This window comes from Chlorocebus sabaeus, chromosome 21, assembly GCF_047675955.1.
Source record: "Chlorocebus sabaeus isolate Y175 chromosome 21, mChlSab1.0.hap1, whole genome shotgun sequence".
Classification (NCBI taxonomy): domain Eukaryota; kingdom Metazoa; phylum Chordata; class Mammalia; order Primates; family Cercopithecidae; genus Chlorocebus; species Chlorocebus sabaeus.
In genome coordinates, this window is record NC_132924.1 from 78333700 (window position 1) to 78358243 (window position 24544).

Genomic DNA, 24544 nt, shown 5'->3' on the forward strand with positions numbered 1-24544 from the left:
GGTGGTGTTGGTGCAGGCGGAAGATAATGAAAGAGGAAAAGGAGGTAGTCTCAGGCTGGTTAGGTTTCTGATTTAGAACTTCCAAGGTAGCCGCTGGTACCACTTATGAGAAACTCTGTTTGAGAGGAATGTTTTTCTGTTACTTTTAAAATTATTATTCTGAGTACAATTTATAACCCAAGAGAAATACTAGTTCAAAAGGGGTTTGCCGCTGATTTTTAAGTTCTGGCAAGAAAAGTGAGTCATTCTCTCCAAAAATGGGATCCCTATTTCCCCTACCCCCAGGAGAGTGTGAAAGAAAGCCAACAAGCAAGAAGGCAGAGAGGAACCTCAGACCACCCAGTCTAAAGGCCTCATGGATACACTAAAACTTCACAGTTCACCAAAACTGTTTGTTACCAGTGTTTTGGTATAAAATTTCAGAACTAAATACAACAATGTATTAAATAAATTCCTAATTTTATTCCTCTCACCATCATTCCCCTGTTAGCAATGAAATGTGGTGAAACCAGTCTCTGAAAACTATCTAAAGGTTTCTCACTACAGCAAAGTATCACTAATAGTTAATCCGGCCTCTTGACAGAACAAAGCCTCTTTTTCCCAGACTCTGTCAAGCAGACAGAAGACGTAACACAAGTTCTTAGATAGCTATGAGCTGTTACACTCAAGCTGACACCCAATGCTGTGTTCAGTATGAGGCCAAGTTTCAAAGCTTTTCCTGCATTATTCTTAAAATACGAGCATCATTTATTTTACTGATACAACACATAAATTTTACAAATTACATCATAGAGTAATACTCAGAAAAAATAAGTATTTTTATAATCTTAAGAGATAGTTTTCTCATACCAGATATTAATTAAAAGACAACTGAAACTACTTGGTTCACTGATATTGGGACGTACAAAGTCAAAAATTAAGCCGAGCACAGTGGCTCACGTCTGTACCCCAGCACTTTGGGAGGCTGAAGTGGGCAGACTGCTTGAGGTCAGGAATTCGAGACCAGCCTGGATAATATGATGAAACTCCATCTCTACTAAAAATACAAAAATTAGCCGGGTGTGGTGGCACATGCCTGTAATCCCCACTACTTGGGAAACTGAGGCACAAGAATTGCTTGAACCTGGCAGGTGGAGGTTGCAGTGAGAGCGAAGACTGAGATCATGCCACTGCATGCCAGCCAGGGTGACAGAGCAACACTCTGTCTTTAAAAAAAAAAAAAAAAAAGTCAAAAATTAAGATGTTTTAATTTCATCTGCAATTTTTGCATACAAACAACAGTGAATTCACCAAGGCAATGAATGTCTGATTTCTAACTTCTTTGGTAAGCCAACACCCACCCAATCATCCCAGAAAGAAACTTTATTATGTTAAGAGGTGGTAAAATTATTCTAGGAGGCTATTTACATGTATAAGAAAACAAGACATTTAAAAAAAAAAAAAAAAAAAAGCATAAGAATTAGTACCCCTAATTCTCAACTCACATTAACTTTCAACCCATTTTTCCTCTTTTTTGTTGTTGTTTGGGTTTTGGTTATTTTCCCCCCCTTTTTCTGAGACAGGAGTCTGGCTAGGTCGCCCAAGCTGGAGTGTAGTAGTGCGATCTCAGTTCACTGCAACCTCCGCCTCCCAGGTTCAGGTAGTTCTGCTGCCTCAGCCTCCCGAGTAGCTGAGATTACAGGCACTGGCCACCACGCTCAGCTAATTTTTGTATTTTTAGTAGACACAGGTTTCACCATGTCAGCGGGCTGGTCTCAAACTCCTGACCTCCAGTGATCCATCCACCTCGGCCTCCCAAAGTGCTGGGATTACAAGCATGAGCAACCGCGTCTGGCTCTATAACTTTCAACTGCAAAAACGGCAATTACATTTGCACCAACCTAATAATTTCCATTTAACATGCATAGAAATTGAAAGCTAAATTTGCTCAAGACTCCACTGCTCCCCACCAGTTGCAGTGGCAAATGTCTGCAGTCCTAGCTACGTGGAGACTGAGGCAGGAGGATCACTTGAGCCTTGAAGTTTGAGGATATAGTGCACTATGATCACCCCTGTGGATAGCCACTGCACTCCACCTGGGCAATACACTGAGACCCTGCTGCTAAGGGAAACAAAAAACAAACAAAAAAAAGATCCCAAAGCTCAACAGTTTCACTTACAAAAGCAGCAAAAATAAAATATTTACAAATTTAATCAAGGAAGTACAACGCTTGTACACTAAAAACTACAGAATACTGTTGAAAGAAATGAAAGACCTGGCCGGGCACGGTGGCTCACACCTGTAACACCAGCACTTTGGGAAGTTGAGGCGGGCGGATCACGAAGGTCAAGAAATCAAGACCGGCCGGGCACGGTGGCTCAAGCCTGTAATCCCAGCACTTTGGGAGGCTGAGATGGGCAGATCATGAGGTCAGGAGATCAAAATCATCCTGGCTAACATGGTGAAACTCCGCCTCTACTAAAAAATACGAAAAACTAGCCGGGCGAGGTGGCGGGTGCCTATAATCCCAGCTACTAGGGAGGCTGAGGCAGGAGAATGGAGTAAACCTGGGAGGTGGGGCTTGCAGTGAGCTGAGATCACGCCACTGCAATCCAGGCTGGGTGACAGAGCGAGACTCCATCTCAAAAAAAAATAAAAAATAAATCAAGACCATCCTGGCTAACATGGTGAAACCCCGTCTCTACTAAAAATGCAAAAAATTAGCCAGCCTGGGCAACAGAGCGAGACTCCGCCTCAGTAAAAAAAGAAAACAGAAAGAAGCAAAGGAAAGAAAGGAAGGGGAGGAAGAGGAGGAAGGGGAGGAAGGGGAGGAAGGGGAGGGAGGGAGGGAGGGAGGGAGGGAGGGAGGAAGGAAGGAAGGAAGGAAGGAAGGAAGGAAGGAAGGAAGGAAGGAAGGCCCTAAATAAATGGAAAGACATCCTGTGTTCATGGATGGGAAGATTTAATATTGTTAAGATGGCAATGTTCCCCAAATTAATCCACAAATTCAACATAATCTCCCGATAAAAATTCCAACTGCCTTTTTTGCAGACATGAACAAGCTGATCATCAAATTCATGTGGAAATGCAAGGTACAAAGAATAGCCAAAACAATCCTGAAAAAAGAAAAAGTTGGAGGACTCACACTTAGTAGTCAGTTTTGGCTTCAAAACTGATTACAAAGCTATAGGAATGAAAAGTGTGAGGAAAGTGGCTAAGGGCGGACATTTAAATCGATGAAAGATAACTGAAAGTCCAGAAATAAACCCTCACATTACAATCAAGTGATTTTCCCATCTAATAGGAAAAGAATACTCTCTTCAACAAATGGTGATAGACAACTGGATATTTACATGCATGAGAATAAAGTCAGAGTTTCCCTTCACACCATATACAAAAATCAGTTCAAAATGGATCAAACACCTAAATATAAGGGCTAAAACTATTAAACTCTTAGAAGAAAACATAGATATAAAATCTTCATGACCTTGGATGAGGCTACAGTTTCTTAGGTACGACATGAAAAGCACAAGGAATAAAAGAACAGATAATAAACTTAATATCATAAAAATTAAAAACATTTGTGCATTAAAAAACATTATAAAAGGGCCGGGGCAGAGGCTCATACCTGTAATCTCCACACTTTGGGAGCCAAGATGGGCAGATCACTTGAGTCCAGGAGTTCAAGACCAGCCTGCCCAACATGGCAAAACCCCATCTCTACTAAAAATACAAAAATTAGCCTGGTGTAGTGGTAAACATCTGTAATCTCAGCTGCTCGGGGGGCTGAGGCATGAGAATCACTTGAACCCGGGAAGCAGAGGTTGCATCAAGCCGAGATTGTGCCACTGCATTCCAGCCTGGGCAACAGAGTGAGACTCTGTCTCAAAAAATAAAACACATTAAATTACAAAATAAAATGCATTATCAAGTAAGTAAAAAGAAAACCCACAAGATGGGAGAAAATATTTGTAAATCATGTAACTGATAAAAAAAACTAGCATCCAGAATATACAAAGAACTCTTACAATCAAACAATTTAAAAACCCAACAACCCAATGATAAAGTGGGCAAGGGATTTAAACATACATGTACCAAAAGAAGAAATACAAGTAGCTAATAAGCACACAAAAAGATGTTCCACATCATTTGTCATCACAGAAATGCAAATCAAAGTAACAGTGAAATATCACTTCCCAACCAAGAGGGCTATAATCAGAAAGACAGATAATAACTATTATTGGAGAGGAGAGAGAGAATGTTGAGACTTCAGGCATGGCTGGTGAGAAAGTTAAATGTTATAGCTTTGGAAACACTCTGGTGATTCTTACAAGAGTTATAGAGTTATCATATGACCCAACAATTCTCCTCCTAGGTAAATACCCAAGGGAAATAAAACATATATTCTTACTCTTCACACAAAAAATTGTACACAAATGTTCATAGCAGCATTACTCATAATAATCAAAAAGTGGGAACAACCCATATGTCCATCAACCGAGGAATGTTAAATAAAATGTGGTAGATCCATACGTAAAAGAAATAGACTACTAGTAGACTCCACCTCTGGGGACAGGGCGTAGCTAAACAAAAAGCAGCAGAAACCTCGGCAGAGGTAAATGTCCCTGTCTGACAGCTTTGAAGAGAGCAGTGGTTCTCCCAGTGTGGAGGCTGAGATCTGAGAACGGACAGACTGCCTGCTCAAGTGGGTCCCTGACCCCTGAGAAGCCTAACTGGGAGACATCCCCCACTAGGTGCAGACTGACACCTCACACCTCACACCTCACACAGCTGGGTACACCCGAGACAAAGCTTACAGAGCAAGAATCAGCCAGCAACACTCGCTGTTCAGCAATATTCTGTCATCTGCAGCCTCTGCTGCTGATACCCAGGCAAATGGAGTCTGGAGTGGACCTCAAGCAAACTCCAACAGACCTGCAGCTGAGGGTCCTGACTGTTAGAAGGAAAACTAACAAACAGAAAGGACACTCACACCAAAACCCCATCAGTACATCACCATCATCAAAGACCAAAGGCAGATAAAACAAAAAAGATGGGGAAAAAGCAGTGCAGAAAAGCTGGAAATTCAAAAAATCAGAGCGCATCTCCCCCTCCAAAGGAACACAGCTCATTGCCAGCAATGGAACAAAGCTGGACAGAAAATGACTTTGACAAGTTGAGAGAAGAAGGCTTCAGTTGATCAAATTTCTCAGAGCTAAAGGAGGAACTACATAACCAGCGCAAAGAAACTAAAAACCTTGAAAACCTTGAAAAACGATTCAACGAATGACTAACTAGAATAACCAAAAGAACTGATAGAGATGAAAACCATAACACGAGAATTACGTGACAAATGCACAAGCTTCAGTAACTAATTCGATCAACTGGAAAAAAGAGTATCAGCGATTGAGGATCAAATGAATGAAATGACGCGAGAAGAGAAGTGTAGAGAAAAAAGAGTAAAAACAAATGAACAAAGCCTCCAAGAAATATGGGATTATGTGAAAAGACCAAATCTACGTCTGATTGGTGTACCTGAAAGTGACGGGGAAAATGGAACCAAGCTGGAAAATACTCTGCAGGATATCATCCAGGAGAACTTCCCCAACCTAGTAAGGCAGGCTAACATTCAAATTCAGGAAATACAGAGAACGCCACAAAGATACTCCTCAAGAAGAGCAACTCCAAGACACATAACTGCCAGATTCACCAAAGTTGAAATGAAGGAAAAAATGTTAAGGGCAGCCAGAGAAAAAGGTCGGGTTACCCACAAAGGGAAGCCCATCAGACTAACAGCAGATCTCTCGGCAGAAACTCTTCAAGCCAGAAGAGAGTGGGGGCCAATACTCAACATCTTAAATAATTTTCAACCCAGAATTTCATACCCAGCCAAACTAAGTTTCAAAGTGAGGAGAAATAAAATCCTTTACAGACAAGCAAATGCTTAGAGATTTTGTGACTAACAGGCCTGTCCTACAAGAGATCCTGAAGGAAGCACTAAACACGGAAAGGAACAACAGGTACCAGCCATTGCAAAAACATATCAAGATGTAAAGTCCATCGATGCGAGGAAGAAACTGCATCAACTAACGAGCAAAATAACAAGCTAGTATCATAATGACAGGATCAAGTTCACACATAACAATATTAACCTTAAATGTAAACAGACTAAATGGTCCAATTAAAAGACACAGACTGGCAAACTGGATAAAGAGTCAAGACCCATCAGTTTGCTGTATTCATGAGACCCATCTCACATGCTGAGACACACACAGGCTCAAAATAAAGGGACGGAGGAAGATCTACCAAGCAAATGGAAAACAAAAAAAAGCAGGGGTTGCAATCCTAGTCTCTGATAAAACAAACTTTAAACTACCAACGATCAAAAGAGACAAAGAAGGCCATTACATAATGGTAAAGGGATCAATTCATCAGGAAGAGCTAACTATCCTAAATATATATGCACCCAATACAGGGGCACCCAGATTCATAAAGCAAGTCCTTAGAGACTTACAAAGAGACTCAGACTCCCATACAATAATAATGGGATACTTTAATACCCCACTGTCAACATTAGACAGATCAACGAGCCAGAAAGTTAACAAGGATATCCAGGAATTGAACTCAACTCTGCACCAAGCGGACCTAATAAACATCTACAGAACTCTCCACCCCAAATCAACAGAATACACATTCTTCTCAGTACCACATTGCACTTATTCCAAAATTGACTACACAGTTGGAAGTAAAGCACTCCTCAGAAAATGTGGAAGAACAGAAATTATAACAAACTGTCTCTCAGAACACAGTTCAATCAAACTAGAATTCAGGACTAAGAAACTCAATCAAAACTGCTCAACTACATGGAAACTGAAAACCTGCTCCTGAATGACTACTGGGTACATAACGAAATGAAGGCAGAAATAAAGATGTTCTTTGAAACCAATGAAAACAAAGATACAACATACCAGAATCTCTGGGACACATTTAAAGCAGTGTGTAGAGGGAAATTTATAGCACTAAATGCCCACAAGAGAAAGCAGGAAAGATCTAAAATTGATACCCTAATATCACAATTAAAAGAACTAGAGAAGCAAGAGCAAACACATTCGAAAGCTAGCAGAAGGCAAGAAATAACTAAGATCAGAGCAGAACTGAAGGAGATAGAGACACAAAAAACCCTCCAAAAAATCAATGAATCCAGGAGCTGGTTTTTTTTTGAAAAGATCAACAAAATTGATAGACTGCTGGCAAGACTAATTAAGAAGAAAAGAGAGAAAAACCAAATAGACACAATAAAAAATGATAAAGGGGATATCACTACCGAACCCACAGAAATACAAACTACCATCAGAGAATACTATAAACACTTCTACGCAAATAAACTAGAAAACCTAGAAGAAATGGATAATTTCCTGGACACTTACACTCTCCCAAGACTAAACCAGGAAGAAGTTGAATCCCTGAATAGACCAATAGCAGGTTCTGAAATTAAAGCAATAATTAATAGCCTACCAACCAAAAAAAGTCCAGGACCAGACGGATTCACAGCTGAATTCTACCAGAGGTACAAGGAGGAGTTGGTACCATTCCTACTGAAACTATTCCAATCAATAGAAAAAGAGGGAATCCTCCCTAACTCATTTTACAAGGCCAACATCATCCTGATACCAAAGCCTGACAGAGATACAACAAAAAAAGAGAATTTTAGACCAATATCCCTGATGAATATCGATACAAAAATCCTCAATAAAATACTGGCAAACTGAATCCGGCAGCACATCAAAAAGTTTGTCCACCATGATGAAGTGGCCTTCATCCCTGGGATGCAAGGCTGGTTCAACATACGCTAATCAATACATGTAATCCAGCATATAAACAGAACCAAAGACAAAAACCACATGATTATCTCAATAGATGCAGAAAAGGCCTTTAACAAAATTCAACAGCCCTTCATGCTAAAAACTCTCAATAAATGCGGTATTGATGGAACGTATCTCAAAATAATAAGAGCTATTTATGACAAACCCACAGCCAATATCATACTGAATGGGCAAAAACTGGAAGCATTCCCTTTGAAAATCGGCACAAGACAAGGATGCCCTCTCACCACTCCTATTCAACATACTGTTGGAAGTTCTGGCTAGGGCAATCAGGCGAGAGAAAGAAATAAAGGGTATTCAGTTAGGAAAAGAAGAAGTCAAATTGTCCCTGTTTGCAGATGACATGATTGTATATTTAGAAAACCCCTTTGTCTCAGCCCAAAATCACCTTAAGCTGATAAGCAACCTCAGCAAAGTCTCAGGATACAACATCAATGTGCAAAAATCACAAGCATTCTTATACACCAGTAACAGACAAACAGAGAGCCAAATCATCAATGAACTCCCACTCACAATAGCTTCGAAGAGAATAAAATACCTAGGAATCCAACTTACAAGGGATGTGAAGGACCTCTTCAAGGAGAACTACAAACCACTGCTCAGTGAAATAAAAGAGGACACAAACAAACAGAAGAACATACCATGCTCATGGATAGGAAGAATCAATATCGTGAAAATGGCCATACTGCCCAAAGTAATTTATAGATTCAATGCTATCCCCATCAAGCTACCAATGACTTTCTCCACAGAATTGGAAAAAACTGCTTTAAAGGTCATATGGAACCAAAAAAGAGCCCACATTGCCAAGACAATCCTAAGTCAAAAGAACAAAGCTGGAGGCATCATTCTATCTGACTTCCAACTATACTACAAGGCTACACTAACCAAAACAGCATGGTACTGGTACCAAAACAGAGATATAGACCAATGGAACAGAACAGAGCCCTCAGAAATAATACCACACATCTACAGCCATCTGATCTTTGACAAACCTGAGAAAAACAAGAAATGGGGAAACGATTCCCTATTTAATAAATGGTGCTGGGAAAACTGGCTAGCCATAAGTAGAAAGCTGAAACTGGATCCTTTCCTTACTCCTTATACAAAAATTAATTCAAGATGGATTACAGACTTAAATGTTAGAGCTAAAACCATAAAAACCCTAGAAAAAAACCTAGGTAATACCATTCAGGACATAGGCATGGGCAAGGACTTCATGTCTAAAACACCAAAAGCAACGGCAACAAAAGTCAAAATTGACAAATGGGATCTAATTAAACTAAAAAGCTTCTGCACAGCAAAAGAAACTACCATCAGAGTGAACAGGCAACCTACAGAATGGGAGAAAATTTTTGCAATCTACTCATCTGACAACGGGCTAATATCCAGAACCTATAAAGAACTCAATCAAATTTACAAGAAAAAAACAAACAACCCCATCAAAAAGTGGGCAAAGGATATGGGCAGACACTTCTCAAAAGAAGACATTCATACAGCCAACGGACACATGAAAAAATGCTCATCATCACTCGCCATCAGAGAAATGCAAATCAAAACCACAATGAGATACCATCTCACACCAGTTAGAATGGCAATCATTAAAAAATCAGGAAATAACAGGTGCTGGAGAGGATGTGGAGAAATAGGAACACTTTTACACTGTTGGTGGGATTGTAAACTACTTCAACCATTGTGGAAAATGGTGTGGCGATTCCTCAAGGATCTAGAACTGGAAATACCATTTGACCCAGACATCCCATTACTGGGTATATACCCAAAGGATTATAAGTCATGCTGCTATAAAGACACATGCACATGTATGTTTATTGTGGCACTATTCACAATGGCAAAGACTTGGAATCAACCCAAATGTCCATCAGTGACAGACTGGATTAAGAAAATGTGGCACATATACACCATGGAATACTATGCAGCCATAAAAAAGGATGTGTTCGTGTCCTTTGTAGGGACATGGATGCAACTGGAAACCATCATTCTCAGTGAACTATCGCAAGAACAGAAAACGAAATACTGCATGTTCTCACTCATAGGTGGGAACTGAACAATGAGAACACTTGGACACGGGAAGGGGAACGTCACACACTGGGTCCTATTGTGGGAAGGGGGTAGCATTAGGAGATATACCTAATGTAAATGACGAGTTAATGGGTGCAGCACACCAACATGGCACATGTATACATATGTAACAAACCTGTACGTTGTGCACATGTACCCTAGAACTTAAAGTATAATAAAAAAAAAAAAAAAAAAGAAAAGAGTACTAATACATGCTACCGCATGGCTGAACGTTGAAAACATCATGCTAAGTCAAATAAGCCAGGCACATAACAAATATTGTATGATTCCATGTGTGTAAATTGTCCAGAATAGAGAAATCCATCAACACAGACAGTAGGTTAGTGATTGTGATTAGGGCAGGGTGAGAATGAGGAGTGTTTGCTAACACAAAGAGGTCCTCTTTGAGGTGATGAAAATGCTCTGGAATTATGTAATAGCGATAGTTTCAAAATACTGTGAATACGCTAAAAGCTATTAAACTGTACACTTTAAAATGATTAAAATCGAGGCAGGCAGGTCGTTTGAGCCCAGGAGTTCAAGACCAGCTTACGTAACATGGTGAGACACCGTTTCTACAAAAAATACAAAAAATCTAGCCAGGTGTGGTGGTGTACGCCTGTGGTCCCAGCTACTCAAGAGGCTGAAGTGGAGACTGAGCCCAGGAAGTCAAGGCTGTAGTGAGCCGTGATGGTGCCACTGCACTCCAGCCTGGGCAACAGACAGGGACCCTGTCTCAACACAAACAAAAAACAAAAAATGATTACAATGCTGACAAGTTATTAGGGCTATTTTTTTTTTCCAGGTAAAAAAAAAAAAAGGAAAGAAAAACTGCAGAGCTAGTATGTAACTAAGCCAGGATAAGAAACCAGGCTGAATAACACCAAAACCTAACTCCACAGCTGTGCTACAGAGCATGAAAGGAGGAAGTTATCAATCTGACTGGGGAAAGGGAGCGGTCATCAAGGGCATTTGGGCTTGGTTATAAAGGTCAGAATGACTTTGCCAAGTGAAGAAATGAAGATTGGGCCCACTCAGAAAAACATGGCACATGCAAAGCTACAGAGAACCTCTCATGTGCGCCATCTGAGTGGTTTTGGTGGCTGGCAGGACTTAAGTATGTACTAGTAAGAAAAGCAGCCAGAGATAATGGCAAAGCCTGTTCCCAGAGCACCTTCTATGCCATACAAAGAAATCCTACTTTTAAAAGTAGGGCAGAAACATAACCAACTATACAGTCAAAATTAAAGATTCAATAGGTGATTGAAATTTAAAAGCAAAATTTAAAAATCTTGTATCATGCTCAAGGAAAAATATTAAGCTTCATGGAGCTATTTATAAGGCTTGTCAATTCACCACAATTCATTTTGTGTCTGTACCCCCACACAGTACCCCTCAGGAGATTTGTCAATTATCACTTCTCCCATTTGTAAATCCTAAAACTCTCACCTCAAGTATCAGTTGCCCCTTATTTCTATAAAAATATCTTTCACAGCAGCAAGCAATAGTAAAATCTACTTTCAAGGCTTTGGTGCTTTATACAACATTATGAAGTACCAAACAGTTTAGCCCAATGGGCTAAGTCTACTTTATTCCTGTCTTGCTGTTTGTGAGGTTTCCCACATACACACCAACCAAAAATCTAAACTCATTCTCCAAGTTAATAAAAAAGAATCAACATACAGGGTCTTAAACACAGCAAGGACACACAAAAGTCTTAGCTTTGTTATAATCAAGTTACCCTGAGTCAATATTCCAGGATCCAAGTTCTTCATTTTTTTTTTTTTTTTTTTTTTTTTTTTTTTTTTTTTTTTTTTTTTTTTTTTTTGAGATGGAGCCTCGCTCTGTCGCCCAGGCAGGAGTGCAGTGGCCAGATCTCAGCTCACTGCAAGCTCTGCCTCCCGGGTTCACGCCATTCTCCTGCCTCAGCCTCCCGAGTAGCTGGGACTACAGGCGTCCGCCACATCGCCCAGCTAGTTTTTTGTATTTTTTAGTAGAGATGGGGTTTCACTGTGTTAGCCAGGATGGTCTCGATCTCCTGACCTCGTGATCCACCCGTCTCGGCCTCCCAAAGTGCTGGGATTACAGGCTTGAGCCACCGCGCCCGGCCCAAGTCTTCATTTTTATCAGCTTTGGCCATGTACTGAGTTGCTAGTTTCCAATCACACTGAAACAGTGTTTTGGCCAGGCGCTGTGGCTCCAGCCTGTAATTCCAGCACTTTGGGAGCCCAAGGCAGGAGAACTGCTTGAGCCCAAGAATTCCAGACCAGCCTGGGCAACATAGCAAAATCCTATCTCTACAAAAAAAAAATCAAAAATTAGCTGGGTGTGGTGATGCACACCTGTAATCCCAGCTACTCGGGAGGCTGAGGTGGGAGGACTGCGTGAGCTGGAAGGCAGAGGTTACAGTGAGCCAACATCACACCACTGCACTCCAAACTGGGCAAAAGAGTGAGACCCCATCTCAAAAAAAAAAAAAAAAAAAAGGTAGAAGAAAAAAGAAACGGTATTTAATGTCAAGTGCTTGACATTAAAATATCAGAAAAATAATTGTATTTCAAATAAATGATAATGTGGTTTAGATATCTGTCCCCTTCAAATCTCCTGCTGAAATGTAATCCCCAGTTTTGGAGGTGGGGCCTGGTGGGAGGTGTTTGGATCATGGGACTGGGATGGATCCCTCATGAATGGCTTAGCATTGTTTCCTTGGTGACAAGTGAGCTCACATGAGATCTGATTGTTTACAAGTATCTGGCACCTCCTCCCGCTCTCTCTTGCCCCAGCTCTTGCCACATAACCCATCTAACCACCTGCTCTCCCTCTGCCTTCACCATGATTGTAAGGTTCCTGCGGTCTCACCAGAAGCAGATGCTGGACCCATGCTTGTAAAGCCTGCAGAACCATGAGCCAATTAAATCTCTTTTCTTTAAAAATTACCCAGCCTCAGATATTGCGTTATTGCAATGCAAGAACTGCCTGATACAAAATACAAACAGAAACAACTAGCATTTTACACCAGTTACAATGTATCAGCCATGCATCTATTTGCTTTACATAAAATAATTCTGTTGATATTCCCATATCCCTGTAAAATAAATACTATCGCATTATCTCCATTTTATAGGAAAACTGAGGTACAAAATGGCTAAGCAATTTGTCAAAGATCACAGAGTCACTGTGGTAGAGGGAAAATCTGTACCCAGACATTCTATGTACGGGGTTTGGGTTCTCAGCCACTATGTTCTATGCATCTCCACTTTCAAATGTTCTCAAATTTTTCAATAACATTCCTTTACATTCATAATATCTATAAAAGTTATGATGCAATCCTACAAATCCAGTTATATTCAGACTTCGAGTTTATAATCTGGCTGCTCCATCCCTCTACAAATAATTTCTTTTGTCCTCTCTGTTAATCTTAAAACAATTATTTATTAGATTTACTGTGCTAAGTGTTTGGAGGGTAAAAGTCATTAACATATTAACAGTCCATAAAGAAGATCAAAATTTTTTGCTAGATTTGACTGTAGTTTATGAGGTTAACTACATTTAAGTTAAGCGCTGGGTAATTTGGGCATTCTAAGACAGTCTCAGAATGCATCCTCTGTATTTAATTTTACTCTTCATGCTAAAGGACAGCTGTACTGATTTACAGACCAAACAAATCACTCTCTGGAGGTGGTAACACCTAAAAAGTTCCACAAGCAATTCTGATGCACAGCTAGTATTGAGATCACTGGTTTTACACTGGCACTCCCTATCTAACTAAAATGACAATATTGCAAATGCATAATTCATTTTACAAACAATTAGTCAATCATGCCAAACACTATTCTACTTATTGATTTAAATATGAAGAATGCTGGCTATGTATGCTCCAGCAATTCCTCTCCCAAATCTACCCTAAAAAGATATTTACTTGTGTCCTAGGAGAATCAAACAAAGATGTTTGTCACATTGCTGTATGCAACAGCAAGTAATGAATAGCTGTGCAACTGTCAGATGAACTATGGTACATTCATAATATATAGCATTTGAAAAGGATGTAGAAGATACACTTGTACCGATAAAGATATCTAAAACATAACTCTTACAAAGTACCTTGCAGAATACCCAGAATATACTATCATTGTTATAGAGATTTCATAGGTAGATATGTATGTGTATATACATGTAAAACAAAGTTGAAGGATATATTCTTAAATAACTAGAAAATGGCTGGGTGTAGTGGCTCACGCCTGTAATACCAGCACTTTGGGAGGCTGAGGAGGACAGATCACTTGAGGTCAGGAGTTCAAGACCAGCCTGGCCAGCATGACAAAACCCCATCTCTACTAAAAATATAAAAATCTGCCAGGTGTGATAGCACACGTCTGCAATCCCAGCTACTTGGGAGGCTGAGGTAGGAGAATCACTTGAACTCAGGAGGTGGAGGTTGTGGTGAGCCGAGATCACACCACTGCACTCCAGCCTGGATGACAGCTCAAGACTCCATCTCAAAAAATAAAAATAAAAAATAACTATAAAATGATTTTCCTTATTCTGGGGATGTGGTATAGAAAGAGGAAACATGGGCAGGAAGATTTACCTTTATTTGCACTTTAATTTTTTACAGATACTATTTGTGTAACTAAAATGTGTATTTTAAATAGTCTTGTCTTACCAAAGGAAGCCCCATTTAAAACGCATGTCTTTTGTGGTTATATGGCTTTCAAATGGGCACTACACAAAAAGACTGTATCACACCATTATAAATAGCCTCCGAAATGCCAATTTTCACTTTTAAATAAAATTCACACTTTAATCAAGGTCAAAGCAATGCTCTGTTGGGATTCTGAGTGTTCATTAAAGAAAAAAAAGAACAACTAAATTCTTCTCACACTATTCTATCATTTAAAAAGGAAGTCTTATGGCAGTTGTACAACTGGCATTCTAAAGAGACTAGCATGAAAAACTTAATTCAGTCTGTCCCTTCCATTTCCACTCATAGCAGGATCTTACGACATAACAAAATTGCTAAAATAAATCAGTGAACTTAATAAATAAATAAATAAACAAACAAGGCTGGGTGGGGTGGCTTCCGCCTGTAATCCCAGCACTTTGGGAGGTCGGGCAGGTAGATCACGAGATCAGGAGTTTGAGATCAGCCTGGCCAACACAGTGAACCCTGTCTCTACTAAAAATACAAAAAATTAGCCAGGCATGGTGGTGGGCACCTGTAATCCCAGCTACTCGGGAGGCTGAGCCAGAAGAATTGCTTGATCCCAGGGGGCAGAGGTTGCAGTGAGCTGAGATCGCGCCACTGCACTCCAGCCTGGGCAACAGTGCAAAGTGCAAGACTCTTATCTCAAATAAACTTATTTTTGGGCAGCTTAATTAATATGTTTATAATAATATAATATAATATAATATTATTATAAATTAATATTATATTAATATAATTAATATTATAATATATTATATTATTATATGTTTATAATAATATAATATAAACATATTAATTAAGCTGCCCAAAAATAAGTTTCTACTGCAAAATGGGTGGAGATATATATATATAACATATTAATTAAGCTGCCCAAAAATAAGTTTCTACTGCAAAATGGGTGGAGTATGCTTATGGAAGATACTGCTGTTAGAAACAGACAATCACATGATAAAAATGTAGGATAAAAATTCCAAGTCTGTAAGTAGAGCCATCCTCCCAGATGCTCCTCTCCTGGACCATGCAGAGGAGGAAGACACGTGCTAAAGAAGCTGGAGACAAATGTCTAGACACTGACTTAGGAAGCTGCGTACCACAAAAGGGCTACCACAATAAAGAGGTAAGTATAAAATCTCTCAAGAACAGAGCTTTCAGAAATTCTAGTCTTCCTTTTTTTAAAAAATAACTTCCGGCCAGGTGCGGTGGCTCACGCCTGTAATCCCAGCACTTTGGGAGGCTGAGGTGGGCAGATCACAAGGTGAAGAGATCGAGAACATCCTGGCCAACATGGTGAAACCCTGTCTCTACTTAAAGTACAAAAAAAAAAAAAATTAGCCGGGCATGGTGGCAGGCGCCTGTAGTCCCAGCTACTGGGGAGGCTGAGGCAGGAGAAAGGCATGAACCCAGGAGGTGGAGCTTGCAGTGAGCCAAGATAGTGCCACTGCACTCCAGCCTGGGTGACAGAACAAGACTCTGTCTCAAAAAAATAAATAAAAATAAAAAATAACTTCCTTCCAGTCACATCATTACGTAATAACAAAATCACTCTCAATGTATACTTAAATATAAAGACATACCTCCAGGATATCACAGGTTCAATTCCAGACCCCTCAATAAAGAAAGTCACACAAATTTTTTGGTTTCCCAATGCATATAAAAGCCCTGTTTACATTATGCCATAGACTATTAAGTGTGCAACAGCACTCTGGGAAGCTAAGGCAGGAGGATCTCTTGAGCCCAGGAATTCAAGGTCATTCTGAGCAACACAGCAAGACCCGTATCTATCATTAAAGTGATCATAAAAATATAAATTATTCACACCAAGAACTAAAATATACAGATACATATAATTATTTTTTAAGAGACGAGGTCTCACTGTGTTGCCTACACTGGTCTCAAACTCCTACGCTCAAGCAATCTGCCCACCTTGGCCTCCCAAAGTGCTGGGATTACAGGTGTGAGCCACATGTCCAGCATATATAATTTTTTTTTTTAAGAAAATCTATTGTTTATTGTCACCACCTTCATCAATGATCTCAGCTGTAGGATATTCTGGGTAGGTAACTTGCTGTAAGCTTGTACATCAGTACTGGCTGCTTCACCTTGCACTTTCATGTTACGAAGACAGGTTCCTTTCTTCAGCCTCGTGTGCCAACCTTTTTGGTTGAGCCAGCTTCAAACTTTTCTTCTGCATCTTCCTCACCTCTCTCAGCCTTCACAAAATTGAAGAGAGTCAAGGCCTTGCTCTGGATTAGATTTTGGCTTAAGGCAATGTTGGGGCTGGCTGATACTCTATTCAAAACGAACATTCAAACTTTCTCCGTATCAGCAATAAGGGTGTTTTGCTTTATTATCATTTGTGTCCACTGGAGTAACACTTTAAATTTCCTTCAAAATTTTTTCCTTTGCATTCATACTTGTCCAATTGTTTGTCATAAGAGGTCTAGCTTTCCTTCTTCTCAGTTTTTGACATGCCTTCTTCCTAAGGTTAATCATTTCTAACTTTTGATTTAAAGTGAACGACGTGTAACTCTTCCTTTCACTTAAACACTCACAGGACATTGTAGGATTATTAACTAGCTTAATTTCAATACTGTTGTGTCTCAGGAAGTAGGAAGGCCAAAGAGGAGGGAGAGAGACAGAGAACAGGTCAGGGGAGCAGTCAGAACACACACAGCATGGATCAACTAAGCTCACTGTCTTATATGAGCACAGTTCTTGGAAGCCCAAAACAATTACCATATTAACATCAAAGATCACTCATCACAGATCACTATCATCACAGATATATAATGAAAACTTCTGAAATACTGCAAGAATTACCAAACGCAGAGACACAGGCTCTTGGGGAAAAAAACATGGCACAAACAGACTTTTAAGATGTATAGTTGTCACAAAATTTCAATTTGTATTTAAAAAAAAAAAAAAAAAAAACAGCCTGGACCACATGGTGGAGCCCGTTTCTACAAAACAAACAAACAAAATATACAAAAAATTAGCCAGGCACGGTGGCATACACCTGTGGTCCCAGCTACTACCCAGGAGGCTGAGGTATGAGGATCACCTCAGCCCAGGAGGTGGAGCTTGCAGTGAGAGGAGATTGTACTACTGCACTCAGGTGTGGACAACAGAGCAATACTTTGTCTCAGAAAAACAAAAACAAAAACCACAATATTAGCAAGGCACAACAAAATGAAGTATAGGTCGGGCCACATCTGTAAGTCCACCATTTTGGGAGGCTGAGGTGGAAGGATCATTTGAGGCCAGGAGATCAAGACCAGCTTGGGTAACACAGGCAGACTCTGTCTCAACAAAAAATACTAAATTTAGCCAAATGTGGTGGCACACGTCTATACTACCAGCTATGAAGTTTAGGATGACTTTGCCAAATGAAGAAAGGAGGATTAGGCCCATTCTAAACAGAAAAATGGCACATCCAAAGCTACAGAGAACATCTCACGTGCACCATCTGAGTGGTTTTGGTGGCTGGCGGGACTAAAGTCAGTACTGGTAAGAAATGAAACCAGAGATGATGGCAGGAGCCTGTTTCCAGAGCACCTTCTGGGCCATACAAAGATATGTCACTTTTAAGTAGGGCAGAAATAAAATGAGGTATGCCTGTACTTGCCAATGTATTTTCACTCATCTAAAGTGCCCAACTTTTTCCTTATTCTAAAGCCTAATTCTGTCTGACATTTGGACTGAGACTATTTTCTTTAAAGGCAGAGGGAAGGCCGGGTACAGTGGATCACACCTGTAATCCCAGCACTTTGTAAGGCCGAGGCAGGTGGATCACTTGAGTTCAGGAGTTCAAGACCAGCCTGGCCAATATGGTGAAACCCCATCTCTACTAAAAACACAAAAAATTAGCCGGGCAAGGTGGCGCACACCTGTAGTCCCAGCTACTCAGGAAGCTGAGGCACAAGAACTGCTTGAACCCAGGGGCAGAGGTTGCATTGAGCCAAGATTGCACCACTGCACTCCAGCCTGGGAAACAGAGTGAGATTTTTTTTGGGGGGGGGGGGGAGGGGGGGGAGGGGGGGAGGGGCGGGAGGGGTCTCAAATAAAAAAATAAAGGCATAGGGAATAAAAAACATAGAAAGTAAAGTGAGAGGAAAAATTAACAGCATGGAATATGAAGAAAAAATATTTGCACTTGGGGTAGCATTCTATTTCTCAAGTTAGGGATTAACTATTTTATTATTCTTTATCCTTACAATTTCCTGTATTAAATACATTAAAAATTTCACAATTTTCAAATATTTTAAACAGAAGAATGAAAGATATGTCAAAGAAAATGGAATGCTTTATCCCAAAATGATGGCCCAGTTACCTCCTAGTTTTCCTGTTGCTCTTACATGTTCCCTTCCGTATTTCCTTCTCTGAAATACAGATGAGCCTCAGCTACCAACACTTCAAGGAATCAATGATTCTTGACAGTCATATGTTCACGAGCTGAAAGATTACCTATCTTAACTTTATTTAAGCCATCCTAGATTGAAATATTCATGTCTGATTAAAAAGTAAACTAGGCTGGGTGTGGTGGCTCACATCTGTAATCCAGCACTTTGGGAGGCCGAGGCGGGCTGATCACCTGAGGTCAGGAGTTCGAGAGCAGCCTGGCCAATATGGCAAAACCTCATCTCTACAAAATATGCAAAAATTAGCTGGGTATGGCAGCATATGCCTGTAATCCCAGCTACTCAGGAGGCTGAGGCAAGAGAACCGCTTAAACCTGGGAGGCAGAAGTTGCAGTGGGCCATGTCACTGCACTCCAGTCTGGGCGATAGAGTAAGACAATGTTTAAAAAAAAAAAAAAAAGAGCATAATATAAAGTTTTTTTGGCTAACTCCAGGCTCTTCTTTATTGGCACTACTCAGATATTCTTAGGGCCTCTAAAACGCACCTGAAGATCTGCTACTTCTGCACCAATGGTGCCAGATTGGGACAGTGCTGCTTGCTTGCTATTGTTTTTCTGTTTTATTCCTTACAGACAGACTATTGCCTTATGTTACCATCTGTGTACCCTTCTAATTGGCTGATTTGATCCCGTTGAGAAAACTATAAATGGTAGTTTCCCACACTGTTCATAAAGTTTTCCTTAAACCATCTATGGCACCGGAATGTTTATGAGTTCTACATCAGGTTCTTATAAAGACAGTTCTACTCCTGCTCTCTCTCTTGAGGGTTCCATTGCCACAGTACATCTGCTTCTGTTTGAGCATCTCCTCAATTCTTTCCCAAATGATTAGCTCTACAACTGTAGCTTGCAAGTGGAACATAACAGTATGCCAGGCTTGGCCAGGTGCAGTGGCTCATGCCTGTAATCCCAACACTTTGGGAGGCCAAGGGGTGGGTGGCAGATCACCTGAGGTCAGGAGTTTGAGACCAGCCTGGCAAACATGGCGAAACTCCATCTCTACTAAAAATATAAAAATTGGCCAGGCGTGGTGGTGGATGCCTATAATCCCAGCTATTCAAGAGGCTGACGCAAGACAATTGCTCGAATCCGGGAGGTGGAGGTTATAGTGAGCCAAGATCGCGCCACTGCATTCCAGCCTGGGCGAGTGAAATTCTGCCTCCAAAAAAAAAAAAAAAAAGTATGCCAAGTATGCCAGGCTCCTTTATAGGATGGTGACAACAGTAACTGTTGCTTTGTATTATGGTGATAACCACCACCCTAGAATTTGGCAAGATATTACATGTCTTCATCCTCATAAAAGCACTGTTAGGTAGATACAAATATCGTTTCCTTTTTTGGGGGAGTGGGAGACAGTCTTTGCAACCTCCCTCCTCCGCCCCCAGCCCTGCCCCAGGTTTCAAGTGATTTTCGTGCCTCAGTCTCCTGAGTAGCTGGGACTACAGGCACCCGCCACCACACTCAGCTGATTTTTGTATTTTTAGTAGAGACAGGTTTTCACCATGGTGGCCAGGCTGGTCTCAAACTCCTGACCTCAGATGATCTATCCACCGTGGCCTCCCAAAGGGTTGGGATTCTAGGCGTGAGCCACTGTGCCTGGCCTCATTTCCATTTTAGAGGTAAGTAAAGGAGGTAAGAAAGATGATACGTCTAACGTTACCGCGCTAAGTAAGTAACAGACCCAGAACTTGGTCCCAGGTCTTTCACTAAAAGTCAATGCTTTTAGTATTTACAGTGCCATCCCCATTGAACTGACCTAATCTCTTAGAAATTCAAATTCCTGAGGCAAGGAAAGCATTATCCCAGTTTATCTTTTCCAGCCAGGCTAGAATCCACAAGGATGCTGGAATATCTGTAAACTGCCTGCACCGGGATCAGGGGGCACACCTAACTAATCCAATCCCTCAGAGTGATACAACATACAACATAGCCAAATCCCAAAGGGCTGCCAGTGGGCATCTCTAGTCTACACCTGTACCCATGTGCCCCTAGTTCCTGACAACCAGAAGAGTTAAGAGAATGCCTGGCATAATCAGGCCCAATCCCCGAAGTTCAATGAATGGAAATGGGAAAAAAAAGTTCCGCAGTTTGGACAAAAGTTGTTTTATCCAGTTTCACAGCACCCCCTGTAAATTTCTCTTCCAGCTCTACTTAGTATTCAAAATTTTGTATTCAAATGTTAGGTACCTATTGTTTACCAGCACTGTATTTAGCAAGGTATGAATCCAGTAAAATTTTGTCAAGTTCCCTAAACCATCTCATCAGAGGTTCTGGTGAAAAAAAATTCACAGTGAACTGTTTCTTCCTTTAAAGGCTACCATCCCTTGTGAGGTTTGAAACAAAGGGAAAGCTATGCCTGGATCTTTCTTTGTTGTTGTTGTTGTTGTTTTTGAAATGGAGACTCTCTCTGCGTTCAGGCTGGAGTGCTGTGGCACGATCTGAGCTCACTGCAACCTCCACCTCCCATGTTCGAGCAATTCTCTTGCCTCAGTCTCTCAAGTAGCTGGGATTATAGATGCACACCACCACACCCGGCTAATTTTTGTATTTTTAGTAAGACAGGATTTCACCATGTTGGACAGACTGGTCATGAACTCCTGATCTCAAGTGATCTGCCCACCTTGGCCTCCCAAAGGGCTGCAATTATAGGTGTAAGCCACCGCACCCAACCCTTAGTCATTTTCTAATCCTGTTTTCCTATGGCTGACACCCAGAATCTTCTCTAATAATACATCTTTTGACAAATCAGTTTTCTTTAAAAAATATAAAATAGGCCAGGCGTGGTGGCTCACACTTCTAACCCTAGCACTTTGGGAGGCTGAGGCAGGTGGATCACCTGAGGTCAGGAGTTCGAGACCAGCTTGGCCAACATGGCGAAACCCTGTCTCTACTAAAAAAAAAAAAAAAAAATCAGCCGGGTATGATGGCACACACCTGCAGTCTCCGTTACTCGGGAGGCTAAGGTACAAGAATCGCTTGAACCCAGGAGGCACAGGTTGCGGTGAGCCAAATTGCGCCACTGTGCCACAGCCTGGATGACAGAGCGAGACTCCATCTCAAAAAAAAATTGAATGAAAATATTTTATTAATATTTAATATCTCATCTATCTTTACATATTTATATAGTTTTAACACATTTTAATAAGTTTGTTGTGTATGTTATAAAATCATCTAAATTTATATATTATATAAATATTTTGATGTAAATTAATATTTCATACTAATTACATGAATAAGACTATCTTGGATGCGTTGAATTAAATGTATTATTAAATTATATACACATCCAATGGAGTATTATTCAGTCACTAAAAGGAATGAAGTATGACACATCCTACAAGATGGATGGACCTTGAAAACATTATGCTAAGTAAAGTATTGTTTAACTCTGCTTATATGTGGTAGCGAGAATAAGCAAATTTCATTGATAAAAGGTAGAACAGGAGTTACCAGGGGCTAGGAAGGGAAAATGAGGAGTTGCTGTTTAATGGGTACAGTTTCTGTTTGAAATGAAAAATGTCTAGGAACAGCGGTCATGGTCACAAAACAATATGAATGTACTTAATGCAACTGAACAGCACACTTTAAAAATGTGGTTAAGATGGGTTTATGTGGTGTACATTTTACCACAATTTGAAAGTACCCTAGTGGCTCACACAATATTTCTCTTGAATAACGCTAGACACACAGGGTTCAGGTTCCACAAGGAAAGATACTGAGGATTAAGAATGGCTACAAAAGTCACCTCAAATTCTCAGTATACAGGATACAAACACTGCTAGCAAATGAGCTCATGGTTTCCTGAAGTGCTTCTAAAGAATACTACACGGCCAAGCGCGGTGGCTCAAGCTTGTAATCCCAGCACTTTGGGAGGCCGAGACAGGCGGATCACGAGGTCAGCCATCCTGGCTAACCCAGTGAAACCCCGTCTCTACTAAAAAATACAAAAAAACTAGCTGGACGACGTGGCGGGCGCCTGTAGTCCCAGCTACTCGGGAGGCTGAGGCAGGAGAATGGCATAAACCCGGGAGGTGGAGCTTGCAGTGAGCTGAGATCTGGCCGCTGCACTCCAGCCTGGGCGACAGAGCGAGACTCCGTCTCAAAAAAAAAAAAAAAAAAAAAAGAATACTACACAATTTAACCCCACAGGAGAAAAGTCTAATAAATGGCTTGCTATCATCAAGCTTAAAATATGGACCTTATTTTTTCCTACTAAAGAATGGCTCTGAAGAGTACAAGAATACTTTGTGCAATCTCACAGCTGTTTCCATAAACTATTCCGCAAGTGCTTTTCAACAAGCATCTTCAAAATACTCTTGACAATCAGCTTTGTGCTAAGAGTACTTTTCTCTATAAAAGACACATAATTTTGCAGAAGTAATACCATATACGGAGAAGCAAAACAGTGGATGTTCTTTTGATTTCTAGTATTCAGTCTTCTTAATTTACCAATTTTTCTGAATCTCGGCCTTCTTAGGCTCCTAACTTAGGAGATACATAGTTTTGACTCATATTTCTTAAGGCAATGAAATAGTTTTGAGCCTCTGAACACAAAAGGAAAAAAATGTAACAAATTATTTCCAGTTAGTGTATATGATTTTTAAAAAGTCTTTAGAAAAAAGATTCCAAATGCATCAAGCATATTTCCTAAAATTCAAATATATAATAAAGTACAACTTAGAGGAATTACAGTGAAATAGGGGAGGAAAGAAAATATGATGGAAGTCCACTGGCTTTACAAGAACTAAGGAAATTTGATTTCAGGAAGCCAAAGGAGAGTTGGCATCATAGCCATTCCTGTATTTAAATATTTGAGGAAGGCTTATGAGGCTATTAACTGACACAGAAGAAAAACCCTAATACAGAGCTTACTATGTGCCAGGTACTGTTGTGGGGGCTTACTACTGATTAGCTCATTTAATCCACACAAACCCTCCATGGAGTAGACATTGTCATTACCAACCCTCTTTTACAGAAGAGAAAACTAAAGTAGAGAGGTTAAACAGATTGGCCCAAGGTCATACAGCTAGCAAATGGCAAAGCTAGAAAACAAATCCAGGCACTCCAGCTCCAGAGGCCGCTACTACATACTGCCTCTCATAATATTTACAGCAGGTTTAGAATAATGTGTGGTGGGGTTTTAAGTCTCATAAACTAATTACAAACTAGAGACTAAGAATACTTAGTGAACTCCCCTCACCCACCCACTGGGCAATACTCTAGGGAACTGTCAATAACAGTAACTCACAGGTATAATAAAATTCTCAAACTGAAATAAATATGGGCCAATTTTATTAGGCTGGTGCAAAAGAAACTGCGTTTTTTGCCATTACTTTTGGAATATAAAGTAAAAACAAGCTGTTAGAAACAGCAAACCAATTGCCAAAGACCTTTAGTTTTACATGGTGTTCAATAAATACACTGAATGAAGTGACACAGACACAGATCTGTGGTCCATTAATCACAGTGATCACAAGTGCTGG

The 24544-nt window shown here is 40.4% G+C and overlaps 1 protein-coding gene across 12 annotated transcripts in view; it reads right to left on the reverse strand.

The window, feature by feature from the left end:
* Positions 1-24544, reverse strand: part of SRPK2 (SRSF protein kinase 2) — a 287057-nt gene that overhangs the window by 168665 nt on the left and 93848 nt on the right. The gene's annotated exons all lie outside the window — the stretch shown is intronic.